Source organism: Bombina bombina, chromosome 3 (genome assembly GCF_027579735.1).
Source record: "Bombina bombina isolate aBomBom1 chromosome 3, aBomBom1.pri, whole genome shotgun sequence".
Lineage (NCBI taxonomy): Eukaryota > Metazoa > Chordata > Amphibia > Anura > Bombinatoridae > Bombina > Bombina bombina.
The window spans coordinates 996,273,745-996,287,872 of record NC_069501.1 but is presented as its reverse complement, the minus strand read 5'-3'; positions in this window follow the sequence as shown (position 1 = coordinate 996,287,872).

The following is a 14,128-nucleotide window of genomic DNA, read 5'->3' as shown; positions in this document are numbered from 1 at the left end:
TGCTTGTGATCGATGCAGTGCTCAAGAAAACTTCTCCTCAGAAATACTGAATAACATAAGTCTCTACCTTATTATTGAATTTCAGCAATCCACTTGCCTTATACTGCAAAGTCAGTCACTCTTTTACTACAAACAGCTGCAGAAAAAACTCACAGTTATGCCCTTATGTAATGTAGCTTTATAAATCCAGTCAGTGTATTTGTGCAAACTGTTCAGGCAGAAAAACTTATAGGATATTCTCTGGGTTATCTCTTTAATATACATCACACTCAGTTACTTCTTTATGTAATGCAGCTGTGCAATCCAGTTAGTGTATTTATGCAAACTGTTTAAGCAGAATAACTTCTAGAATATTCTCTGGGTTATCTCTTTAATATACAACAACTCTGCAGCACATCACACTCAGTTACTTCCTTATGTAATGCAGCTGTGCAATCCATTTAGTGTATTTATGCAAACTGTTTAGGCAGAATAACTTCTAGAATATTCTCTGGGTTATCTCTTTAATATACAACAACTCTGCAGCACATCAGATATGACTAGTATATCTTTTCTCTTGCATTTAGTTAATATGAAGTTATGGAGATCTTAAAACAGCAGATAATGGCTGACACTCACAGTACAAATAAAAGGTTCTGCAGCAGCCACATGTAGCAATGTCTGAACTGTCTCTGGAATCCATGCATTAGTCTGAATAACTTCTTTCAGCTTGGAAACAGCAACTTTCTTCCCCCATTTCAAAGTCTGTGCAAAGCTCCACACTTCTCTTAACACCTAAGAAAATCTCCTCAGAACTAACAACTCCTCCCCCTTCCCAGATGGCATTTCTCTTCCTCAATACAACTATTACAGCAGCCATCTTGGGTAAGGGCAAGGTCCTTACATATATATGTTTATATGTGTGTACATATGTATTTATATGCAGTGGCGTAGTGTGGGGGGGGGCTACAGGGGCGGTTGCTCTGGGTGCATAATTCTTAGGGGCGCAAAATTAAAGAGCCATCAAAGAGCCATATCCTTATCATGAGGTCCAGGCAACTATGTGAGTAGCAGGCAGCTTCTTAGCTAGCGCGATTTGTGTCTCCTCCCCTGAGATCTTGCGATCAGGCAGTGACATCAGCACGCAACGTCACGTGACCCCGCATTGCCGCTCATACTAGAGCAACAATACCAGCCTTCACACACGCGGCAGAGACAACCTACTCTGCAGAGCCAAGAGTCAGTGGATGACAGAGGAGCCAGAGGTGAGATGGGTGGGTTCAACTTCTCTCCAACAGTCATCCTTGTTCCTCCTGCAGATGCAGCGTGCGCAAGCTATGTAATTACACAGTGTTACCGTCCATTTAAAAGCTTACACAATGTCCCTAAGTTATTGAGACAAACTAGCATGTAATTGGTGCTGTATGAAGAGTAGATGCCCAGACCTACAGATATAAGTGACTGGCGCAGCTGTGCCTCTGCCATGTCTGTGCCACTGCCCCGGGTAAATCCATTGCATACTTGTTAGACAAATGTTACTGGGGCTGTATGACAAGTAGATGCCCAGACTTACAGATATAAGTGACTGGTGTCTTATCCCACAATCCTACACGGTGCCATATGGTGTAACCCTTTGTATAATATAGTAGTATGACATTCTGACAATACATATGTGTGCTACAAAATGTGTGACACTGCATATGTGTGGGAAGCACAGTCTGTGAATCTGTATGTGTGTGTGTGTGTGTGTGTGACACTGTATGTGTGTGTGCTAAACAGTCTGTGACACTGCGTGTGTTTGACACTGTATGTGTGTGTGCTACACAGTCTGTGACACTGCATGTGTGTGTGACACTGTATGTGTGTGTCTGTGTGCTACACAGTCTGTGACATTGTAAGTGTGTGTGACACTATGTGTGTGCTACACAGTATGTGACACTGCATGTGTGTGTGACAATGTATGTGTGTGTCTGTGTGCTACACAGTCTGTGACACTGTAAGTGTGTGTGACACTATGTGTGTGCTACACGGTATGTGACACTGCATGTGTGTGTGACACTGTATGTGTGTGTGCTACACAGTCTGTAACACTGCGTGTGCGTCTGTGGCACTGTATGTGTGTGTGTGATACAGTCTGACACTATTTGTGTGCGCTACACTGTCTGTGACACTGTATGTGTGTGTGTGTGATACACAGTCTGTGACACTGTATGTGTGTGCGCTACACAGCACACACTCACACATACTTATGTAGGTCCACATAACATGCCTTATATAATCCTCCATATAACACCTCCAATTGCCCCTTTAACTCCTCATTTTGCCCCAAATAAACAACCTTATAAATCTTCCAATTAGCTAACAAAGCCCTCCTTGTAAGTCCTCCTTTTGACCTATATAAAGAGACTCAGTGAGTGCTATTGGGTTAGGGGGCGCAAAACTTGCTTTGCCCTGGGCGCTGACAATCCACGCTACAACACAGTTTATATGTATATCTATACCTATATATAATCATATATATATACTGTATATATATGTGTGTGTGTGTGTGTGTATATATATATATATATATATATATATATATATATATATATATATATTTTATTTTATTTTTACCCAAAAAAATTAGATATTTATATAGAAATATTTATTTAAGAATAAATAGAACATATTTTTCTTCTATGTGAAGAACATTGGAATGTGAAATATTCATATTTCATGTCGGGTTAGCACACTTGATTAAACACAATCAGGTTTGCGCACGAGTATGGGTGTTTTTCTACTTTTTGCGCTCCATTGAAGTCTATGGGGGAAAACGTTAATGCGTTCCTGATATTCAAAGTTCCGTTCTTTGTGTACATCAGGTTTTTGCTTGCGCACAATTCACCTTGTAATACGAGTGCAACCTGACGCACAGTCTCTGTCTGGCGAAAATAACGGGTGAGTGATAAATTGTTTTCCACTTTTAATGTAGCCCTTTATCAGGAACTTCTCAGGCAGCTGTGTTCTTCTTTCCCTTCTTACTCGAAGTCAAGCTGCTTGGACACCTGAAGCGCAAGTAGCTTTTGATAAGCTAAAGGGTTTAATTACTTCTACTCTGATCCTTATTCAACTTGTCCAGAGACCCTTTTGTTTGGAAATGGAAGCAATTGGAGCCATCTTTTCCCAGTTTATGGACTCTAAAGATCAGATGCATCCTATTGTTTTTTTTTCTCAAGACTTATAACTAGGCTGAGAACTATGATGTGGGGGATCAAGAGTTGCATGTTATGTAATGTACCTCTGAAGAGTGGAGGATTTTGTCGGACGGCGATGCACATGCTGTTAAAATTTTTGAAAAACATCTTAATCAAGATTGTGTGCTAATAGGCTTCATCTTAAAGGGACAGTCTACACCAGATAGTTTAAAAAGATAAATAATCAGTTTATTATCCATTCCCTAGTTTTGCATAACATGGTTACAATAACATGGTTACATTTTAAATATTTTTTACCTCTGTGATTACCTTGTATCTAAGCCTCTGCAAACTGTCCCCTTATCTCAGTGCTTTTGACAGATTTGAATTTTAGCCAATCAGTGCTGACTCATAAATAACTCCATGGGTTATCTATATTTGACACATGAACTAGCACTGTATAGCTGTGAAAAACTGTCAAAATGCACTGAGATAAGAGGCGACTTTAAGGGCTTAGAAATTAGCATGTGATCTTACATAGGTTTAGCTTTCAACAAACAATACCAAGGGAACAAAGCAAATTTGATGATAAAAGTACATTGGTAAGTTGTTTAAAATTGCATGCCCTATCTGAATAATGAGTTTCATTTTGACCAGACTCTCCCTTTAAGCAGGCTCACTGGGCAGAGTTGGCCTCACGGGAGGATGGCTGCATCTTGCTAGAGCTCCTACACACCAAGTATAGCCTTGTCGATATACTCGGCTTTCAATATTGAGCTTACATATTCCCTTTTATTGCAGAACGGCAGAGAATCTGGCTGTGTGTGCAGAACGGACAGTACGCAGCATCTTAAAGGTCCCGGTGATGCCTAATTATTGGCCAATAATATTAGGAAAAATCCACAAACTCAGGGTGTTAAAGTGGGGGGAGAAAAATTGTAAGCTTGCCATGTATGCAGACGATCTGCTGTTAACTCTGACTAATGTAGACTTATCGATTGCATCAGTTCTGATGGAATTCCAAAAATACAGCAAAGTTTCCAATCTTCATCTTAACATTAATAAGTCCGAACTCCTGGGTATCTCACTTTCGAAAAACCCACCTGAAAGCAATCTTTCCTTTTACAATTAAAACTGACAGGATAAATTACTTAGTAATACATCTATCAGCATCTCTAATGGACATATTTAAATCTAATTACGTTGCGTTAGAAAAAAAAAACATTACCCATAATCTATCAATCTCAAAGGGACACTGAACCCAAATTTTTTCTTTTGTGATTCAAATAGAGCATGACATTTTAGGCAACTTTCTAATTTACTCCTATTATCACATTTTCATCATTGTAGATGATATATATTTAATATAAAGCATCTTAAGAATTAACCGCAATTTAATTTAACTTGCATTGGTAAGAGCGATAACATCAGACCACACTTCAACTTTTGGACATTGTCACCAAATGTGTATCACCCTGCCCATTTTTGGTGAACAACCGGGGTTGTTCTTGCTGATTGGTGGATAAATTCATCCACCAATAGAAAGTGCTGTCCAGAGTTCTGAACAAAAAAAAAAAAAAAAAAAGCTTAGATGCCTTCTTTTTCAAATAAAGATAGCAAGAGAACGAAGAAAAAAATGATAATCTGAGTAAATTAGAAAGTTTGAAAAAAGAACACTGAACTATTTCCCAAATAAATGACTTGTATCTGTGTCAAACACAAGCTTGAGGGAATAAATGATGTGTTTGGATTCTCTTATACAAAGGACAGCTGTATTCATTCAGAGGTGAGACAGGTATAGTAAATGTGTACAAAAATATGTAAAGTTCCAATAAATCCTGTGACCCCTATTTATTCACAGCCCTTATTGTTATCAAGCAGTATAGAAAAATCCCACTGTATAGATGTATGGTGGTGATTTTTGTATTGGAAGTCCAAACAAACACTTCAAAAACAAGTAACTCACTCACCCTTCTTCTTGTATATGAGAGCCGGGTTGTTTAGCTTTCAAATGTCACTGGTATGTATCAATGCTGAAAATCACAGCGTAGTTGGAGATGCCTTCTGTAGTGTATACGTTATGTAGTGCATCCAGTGAGAGAGAGTACTTGTGGAGCTGCTGGGAGCAGTTTGAAGCCAAGACAAACCGCCAAAAAGATATAATACAATCAAAGTACTTCCACACAGGTGAAAAGTTCCAGCAGTAAATGGATCGAGATAGAAAGTTTAAAAATGTATCCTTTATTAGTATCCGTAGAAAGTGTACTGTGAAGATTCACAGAAAAGACTTACAATATCACAGCCAGTAAGCTTGTCAGCCCAAAAAGCTCTATATCTAACAGACCAACATGTTTCGTGCTGGTACAGCACTTCGTCAGGGATAGTAAAGGGTTAACTGTTCACCTGTTAAATGCATATCAGGTCCAATCAAAACTCAGCAGCTTTGCTCTACACAATAAGGAACAAGTTACTAAATTCAAATTGTGTGTCATGCATTTGCAATGCTTCGTTTGTATGTTTAGCTTGGACCAAAGTTGCAGCAACAGGTGTTCAGCATAAAACTAATCATTAGTTGTACAAACATAAAAAATAACAGAAGATATAAAGCTAAATGATGTCAATAAGATCTCAATGGGAATGAAATAAAAAACAGAACAGTTAAATGCCCACATGGAATTAAAAGCACCTTCGCTTTGCAGCCGACATATGCTGCACTATAGCAGCAAACAAATTTAAATGTACATTTGTATACAAAATGTAAAAATAACCATTTATGTTATATTATGTATCCGCTAAGTAGCTAAAAAATATATATCAATTCGATATAGTGGTAGATACATAAACTATTATACAAAAGTATACAGAGTGTGCCATTAGTATCATTACTTGAAATATTTAGATAGGTATACAGATTGTACCATTAGTATTATTATTTGAAATGTTTACCGGGAAATAAAACATGCAAAGATAAGTCTTTTAAGGAAGTATCCAAAGTATTTTTCGACTTCTAGCTATCCTTATTGGACTGATCTGTAGAGGGACCTAATCCGTTGTGTATTGAGCGAACTAAGTGCATGTATATGCATGAGTCTTTTAAAGAAGTATTCTAGATATTATTCAACTTCTAGCTATCCTTATTGATCTGACCTGTAGAGGGATATAATCCATTATGTACAGAAATAGCTAAGTGCAGCTAAGTTGTTTGGATAGAGTCCCTAAAGGATAAATAAATTTGACAATTTAATTTCGGCTAGATTTGGAGTTTTGTCGGTAACGACCCGAAAAACTAACGCCGGCTTTTTTCTGGCCGCACCATAAAAATAACTCTGGTATTGAGAGTCCACATAAAGGCTGCGTTAGGCTCCAAAAAAGGAGCGTAGAGCATTTTTAACGCAGCTTCAACTCTCGATACTAGAGTTGCTTACGCAAGCGGCCAGCCTAAAAAACGTGCTCGTGCACGATTCCCCCATAGGAAACAATGGGGCTGTTTGAGCTGAAAAAAAACCTAACACCTGCAAAAAAGCCGCGTTCAGCTCTTAACGCAGCCCCATTGTTTGCTATGGGGAAACACTTCTACGTCTGCACCTAACATGCACCCCGAGTCTAAACACCCCTAGCCTTACACTTATTAACCCCTAATCTGCCGCCCCAGCTATCGCTGACCCCTGCATATTATTATTAACCCCTAATCTGCCGCTCCGTAAACCGCCGCTACTTACATTATCCCTATGTACCCCTAATCTGCTGCCCTAACATCGCCGACCCCTATATTATATTTATTAACCCCTAATCTGCCCCCCACAACGTCGCCTCCACCTGCCTACACTTATTAACCCCTAATCTGCCGACCGGACCGCACCGCTACTATAATAAAGTTATTAACCCCTAATCCGCCTCACTAACCCTATAATAAATAGTATTAACCCCTAATCTGACCTCCCTAACATCGCCGACACCTAACTTCAATTATTAACCCCTAATCTGCCGACCCAATCTCGCCGCTATTCTAATAAATGTATTAACCCCTAAAGCTAAGTCTAACCCTAACACTAACACCCCCCTAAATTAAATATAATTTAAATCTAACGAAATTAATTATCTCTTATTAAATAAATTATTCCTATTTAAAGCTAAATACTTACCTGTAAAATAAATCCTAATATAGCTACAATATAAATTATAATTATATTATAGCTATTTTAGGATTAATATTTATTTTACAGGTAACTTTGTATTTATTTTAACCAGGTACAATAGCTATTAAATAGTTAAGAACTATTTAATAGCTAAAATAGTTAAAATAATTACAAATTTACCTGTAAAAGAAATCCTAACCTAAGTTACAATTAAACCTAACACTATGCTATCAATAAATTAATTAAATAAACTACCTACAATTACCTACAATTAACCTAACACTACACTATCAATAAATTAATTAAATACAATTCCTACAAATAAATACAATTAAATAAACTTGCTAAAGTACAAAAAATAAAAAAGAACTAAGTTACAAAAAATAAAAAAATATTTACAAACATAAGAAAAATATTACAACAATTTTAAACTAATTACACCTACTCTAAGCCCCCTAATAAAATAACAAAGCCCCCCAAAATAAAAAAATGCCCTACCCTATTCTAAATAACTAAAGTTCAAAGCTCTTTTACCTTACCAGCCCTGAACAGGGCCCTTTGCGGGGCATGCCCCAAGAAGTTCAGCTCTTTTGCCTGTAAAAGAAAAAATACAATACCCAAGCCCCCCAACATTACAACCCACCACCCACATACCCCTAATCTAACCCAAACCCCCCTTAAATAAACCTAACACTAAGCCCCTGAAGATCTTCCTACCTTATCTTCACCTCACCGGGTTCAACGATCTGTCCAGAAGAGCTCCTCCGATGTCCTGATCCAAGCCCAAGCGGGGGGCTGAAGAGGTCCATGATCGGGATGAAGTCTTCATCCAAGCGGGAGCTGAAGAGGTCCATGATCCGGATGAAGTCTTCTATCAACGGCATCTTCAATCTTCTTTCTTCCGTATCCATCTTGCAGACCTCTGACGCGGAACATCCTGCTGGCCCGACGGACTAACGTCGAATGACAGTTCCTTTAAGGGACGTCATCCAAGATGGCGTCCCTCGAATTCCGATTGGCTGATAGGATTCTATCAGCCAATCGGAATTAAAGTAGGAATATTCTGATTGGCTGATGGAATCAGCCAATCAGATTCAAGTTCAATCCGATTGGCTGATTCAATCAGCCAATCAGATTGAGCTCGCAATCTATTGGCTGTTCCGATCAGCCAATAGAATGCGAGCTCAATCTGATTGGCTGATTGGATCAGCCAATCGGATTGAACTTGATTCTGACTGGCTGATTCCATCAGCCAATCAGAATATTCCTACCTTAATTCCGATTGGCTGATAGAATCCTATCAGCCAATCGGAATTCGAGGGACGCCATCTTGGATGACGTCCCTTAAAGGAACCGTCATTCGTCGTTAGTCCGTCGGGCCAGCAGGTTGTTCCGCGTCGGAGGTCTGCAAGATGGATCCGGAAGAAAGAAGATTGAAGATGCCGTTGATAGAAGACTTCATCCGGATCATGGACATCTTCAGCTCCCGCTTGGAGGAAGACTTCATCCGGATCATGGACCTCTTCAGCCCCCCGCTTGGGCTTGGATCAGGACATCGGAGGAGCTCTTCTGGACAGATCGTTGAACCCGGTGAGGTGAAGATAAGGTAGGAAGATCTTCAGGGGCTTAGTGTTAGGTTTATTTAAGGGGGGTTTGGGTTAGATTAGGGGTATGTGGGTGGTGGGTTGTAATGTTGGGGGGCTTGGGTATTGTATTTTTTCTTTTACAGGCAAAAGAGCTGAACTTCTTGGGGCATGCCCCGCAAAGGGCCCTGTTCAGGACTGGTAAGGTAAAAGAGCTTTGAACTTTAGTTATTTAGAATAGGGTAGGGCATTTTTTTATTTTGGGGGGCTTTGTTATTTTATTAGGAGGCTTAGAGTAGGTGTAATTAGTTTAAAATTGTTGTAATATTTTTCTTATGTTTGTAAATATTTTTTTATTTTTTTGTAACTTAGTTCTTTTTTATTTTTTGTACTTTAGCAAGTTTATTTAATTGTATTTATTTGTAGGAATTGTATTTAATTAATTTATTGATAGTGTAGTGTTAGGTTAATTGTAGGTAATTGTAGGTAGTTTATTTAATTAATTTATTGATAGTATAGTGTTAGGTTTAATTGTAACTTAGGTTAGGATTTCTTTTACAGGTAAATTTGTAATTATTTTAACTATTTTAGCTATTAAATAGTTCTTAACTATTTAATAGCTATTGTACCTGGTTAAAATAAATGCAAAGTTACCTGTAAAATAAATATTAATCCTAAAATAGCTATAATATAATTATAATTTATATTGTAGCTATATTAGGATTTATTTTACAGGTAAGTATTTAGCTTTAAATAGGAATAATTTATTTAATAAGAGATAATTAATTTCGTTAGATTTAAATTATATTTAACTTAGGGGGGTGTTAGTGTTAGGGTTAGACTTAGCTTTAGGGGTTAATACATTTATTAGAATAGCGGTGAGCTCCGGTCGGCAGATTAGGGGTTAATAATTGAAGTTAGGTGTCGGCGATGTTAGGGAGGGCAGATTATGGGTTAATACTATTTATTATAGGGTTAGTGAGGCGGATTAGGGGTTAATAACTTTATTATAGTAGCGCTCAGGTCCGCTCGGCAGATTAGGGGTTAATAAGTGTAGGCAGGTGGAGGCGATGTTGAGGGGGGCAGATTAGGGGTTAATAAATATAATACAGGGGTCGGCGGTGTTAGGGGCAGCAGATTAGGGGTACATAAGGATAACGTAGGTGGCGGTGCTTTGCGGTCGGCAGATTAGGGGTTAATAAGTGTAGGCAGGTGGAGGCGACGTTGAGGGGGGCAGATTAGGGGTTAATAAATATAATACAGGGGTTGGCGGTGTTAGGGGCAGCAGATTAGGGGTACATAAGGATAACGTAGGTGGCGGTCGGCAGATTAGGGGTTAAAAATTTTTTTTCGAGTGTCGGCGATGTGGGGGGGGGGTCTCGGTTTAGGGGTACATAGGTAGTTTATGGGTGTTAGTGTACTTTAGAGTACAGTAGTTAAGAGCTTTATGAACCGGCGTTAGCCCAGAAAGCTCTTAACTACTGACTTTTTTCCTGCGGCTGGAGTTTTGTCGTTAGATGTCTAACGCTAACTTCAGAAACGACTCGAAATACCGGAGTTAGAAAGATCCCATTGAAAAGATAGGATACGCAATTTACGTAAGGGGATCTGCGGTATGGAAAAGTCGCGGCTGAAAAGTGAGCGTTAGACCCTATTTTGAGTGACTCCAAATACCGGCGGTAGCCTAAAACCAGCGTTAGGAGCCTCTAACGCTGGTTTTCACGGCTAAAGCCAAACTCCAAATCTAGGTCTAAGTTTCTATTTTGTAATGCTTATTAGCAGTATAATGCGTGTTGGCAATATATCTGCTAGAGAGAACCAAAAAATGTTATTTCCATATTACTATCGATAAATAGCTATTTAAACAGTGAAGAAAAGTGAATTTTATATATATTATTCCTGTTAATATCTCTTGTGGTGTGTATTCTACCTTATATATTTCCGTGATAAAGATGAAGAAAGAAAAAACGAACTTAGAATCTTGAAAATTAAAAAAGTGAAAAAATATATTTCCCTTATAATGAAATAGGAATTTAGTGACAAAATAATGACACCTTTATGTGTCATTATCGGATCTTAACTGTATAGATCCTAAGTAAACCATGTTATGTTAACATATTTTTTGACAAGTGAGTTTTGTTTAGACTAACTAAACTTGTGAGTGAACTAAAATAAATAAGTGAAGGATGTGATAGTTATTTATCCTATGAATAATTTTAAATCTGATTTTTCATTAATACCCATTGGAGCTCCTGTTTGTAATCTAAATATCCAAAAGGTTTCGCTTTTATTTAATTTATCATGTCTATTTCCTCCAGTATTTAATTTGGGAACATAATCAATAGCCTTGAATGAGAAATACTTATGTGGTTTTTCACAATGTGACCTAAAGTGCTTGGCCACCGGAGTCTTAGGCTCCTTATCTGATAGAGATAAGAGATGCTCCCTTATTCGGTCCTTGAGCATGCGAGAAGTGCGACCTGTATATTGTTTCTTACATAGTTTACAGGTGATTAGATATACCACAAAGATCGAATTGCATGTCAAGTTGTGTTTTAATTTAAATGTTTCACCAGTATAATTTGATGAAAACGAAGATTCAACTTCAGCGTATTCACATGATTTACATGGAATGGTGCCACATTTAAAAAACCCTAATTTTGGTTCTAACCAGGTTCTCTGTGCATGGTCAATCTTTTTATCAAAATGTCTCTTAAGGCTATTACCAATGTTCCTCGCCTTCCTAGATACAAATTTTATGTTATTTAAAATGCTACTATCAAGAAGTTTGTCTTTTTCTAATATGACAAGATTTTTCTTTATCACTGAGCAAATTTGTTGGTATTGACTGCTATATTTAGTTGAAAAGACTACACTTGATCCTGAGAAATCAGTTTTTTGTATTATCTTATCTGTTAGTAATTCATTTCTGTCCATGGATAGGACTTCATTTGATATATTTATCAATGTATTCTTTTTATAGCCTCTGGCTGATAATCTTTGTGTGAGGTCTTCAGCCTGTTGTTTGTACTGTGATATATTGGTACAATTCCTACGAAGGCGCATATACTGGCCCTTAGGAATTCCTCTTTTTAGATGTTCAGGATGATGTGAATTAGCCCTGAGAATGGTATTCCCTGCTATGGGCTTTCGATAAGTTTCGGTCTCTATTTTATTGGCATGGACTTTAAGCAGAACATCCAAAAAAGCTAATTGAGTCTTAGAACTGCTGTGTGTAAATTTTAGATTCATGTTGTTATCATTTATATATTCCAGAAAACCTTGTAATTGTGTATCTGTGCCTCTCCAAATGACCAACAGGTCATCTATATACCTGAAATATGCTTTTATGCAAGATTTGAAGGGATTTGTATCAGTATAGATTTTAATTATTTCAAAGAAACTTAGGTATAAATTTGCATACGAGGGGGCAAATTTTGCCCCCATCGCTATGCCACATTTTTGCAAATAATATTGTCCCAAGAACAAAAAATAATTATGAGTTAGAAGATAACCTACTGTCTCTATAAGAAATTCAATGTAATCCAAATCATAATTGGTGTGTCTTCTCAGCATGTGATGAAGTGCATAACACCCTTGATTGTGGGGGATGCAGGAATACAGGGAAGAGACATCAATAGAAACAAGGGTACAACTGTCATCCAATACAACCTGTTCAAGCATATTCAGGAGATGTTTAGTGTCCCTTACGTGACCTGGTGTAGAGCTAACAATAGGCTGTAAATGTTCATCTATAAAGGCACCTAATTTCTCCCCTAGTGTGCCAATACCAGAAATGATGGGCCTACCAGGGGGAAACTTAGGATCTTTATGTATTTTAGGTATATGTTTGAAAACTGAGATCTGTGGATGTGTCACTTTAAGTTTATCTGCTGTCATTTTCGTTATAAAACCTCTGTGTACAGATTGGTTTAAGAATTTGTCAAGATCTTGTTGAAACTTTATAGTAGGGTTAAAACTAAGCCTGCTATAAGTATCCACATCATCAAGTTGTTTTATGGCTTTCTTGATGTAGCAGTCTCTATTTTGGACTACAACTGAGCCTCCTTTGTCTGAACTAGTGATGACTAGATTATCATTATTTCTTAGTTTGTTCAAAGCCATTCTTTCTAGTTTACTAAGGTTATCGCCTTTAATTTTCTTTCTTTCCTTATTTTTGTGTGTGTTCTGATGTAGCTCAGTTAGTTCTTTTTCTACTATGGTGTGAAATGCTTCTATAAGGTCACCTCTCATTTGGATGGGATAAAACTTTTCATTTTTTGTTTTTACTTTAACAGATGGTATGATGTGTGCACTGGTGTCATATCTAAAGCTTTCGCTATTGAGGCTCATTAGATCAATAAGACTACATTGTTCTTCAAAATTAGAGATGCTATTGCAATTGGTTAGGTGTATTTCAGGGTCTGCAGTGTCATTAGTATCACATTCAAACTCATTTTGTGTGCCTATATTGAAATGCCTCTTTAAAGTAAGATTTCGTATAAACTTATTTACATCTATTAGAGTTTCAAATAATGAAAAGTCAGTAGTTGGTGCAAATGTTAAACCCTTTGATAGAACTTTTGTTTCTAAATTTGACAAGTTGACATCTGAAAGGTTAATCACATTAATTTCATTAGTTCTATTGGGACCACATTCTGATTTCTCAACATTAATAAAGTCCTTGTTTCAGTTCATTAGTTCTTTCGTACAACTAATGATTATGTACAACTAATGATTAGTTTTATGCTGAACACCTGTTGCTGCAACTTTGGTCCAAGCTAAACATACAAACGAAGCATTGCAAATGCATGACACACAATTTGAATTTAGTAACTTGTTCCTTATTGGATAGAGCAAAGCTGCTGAGTTTTGATTGGACCTGATATGCATTTAACAGGTGAAGAGTTAACCCTTTACTATCCCTGACGAAGTGCTGTACCAGCACGAAACATGTTGGTCTGTTAGATATAGAGCTTTTTGGGCTGACAAGCTTACTGGCTGTGATATTGTAAGTCTTTTCTGTGAATCTTCACAGTACACTTTCTACGGATACTAATAAAGGATACATTTTTAAACTTTCTATCTCGATCCATTTACTGCTGGAACTTTTCACCTGTGTGGAAGTACTTTGATTGTAAATTAGAAAGTTGCTTAAAAACTCATGCTTTACCTGAATCACGAAAGAAAAATGTTGGGTTCAGTGTCCCTTTAAAGAACAAGCCTATTTCTTGGTTAGAACCAATAGGAGTCA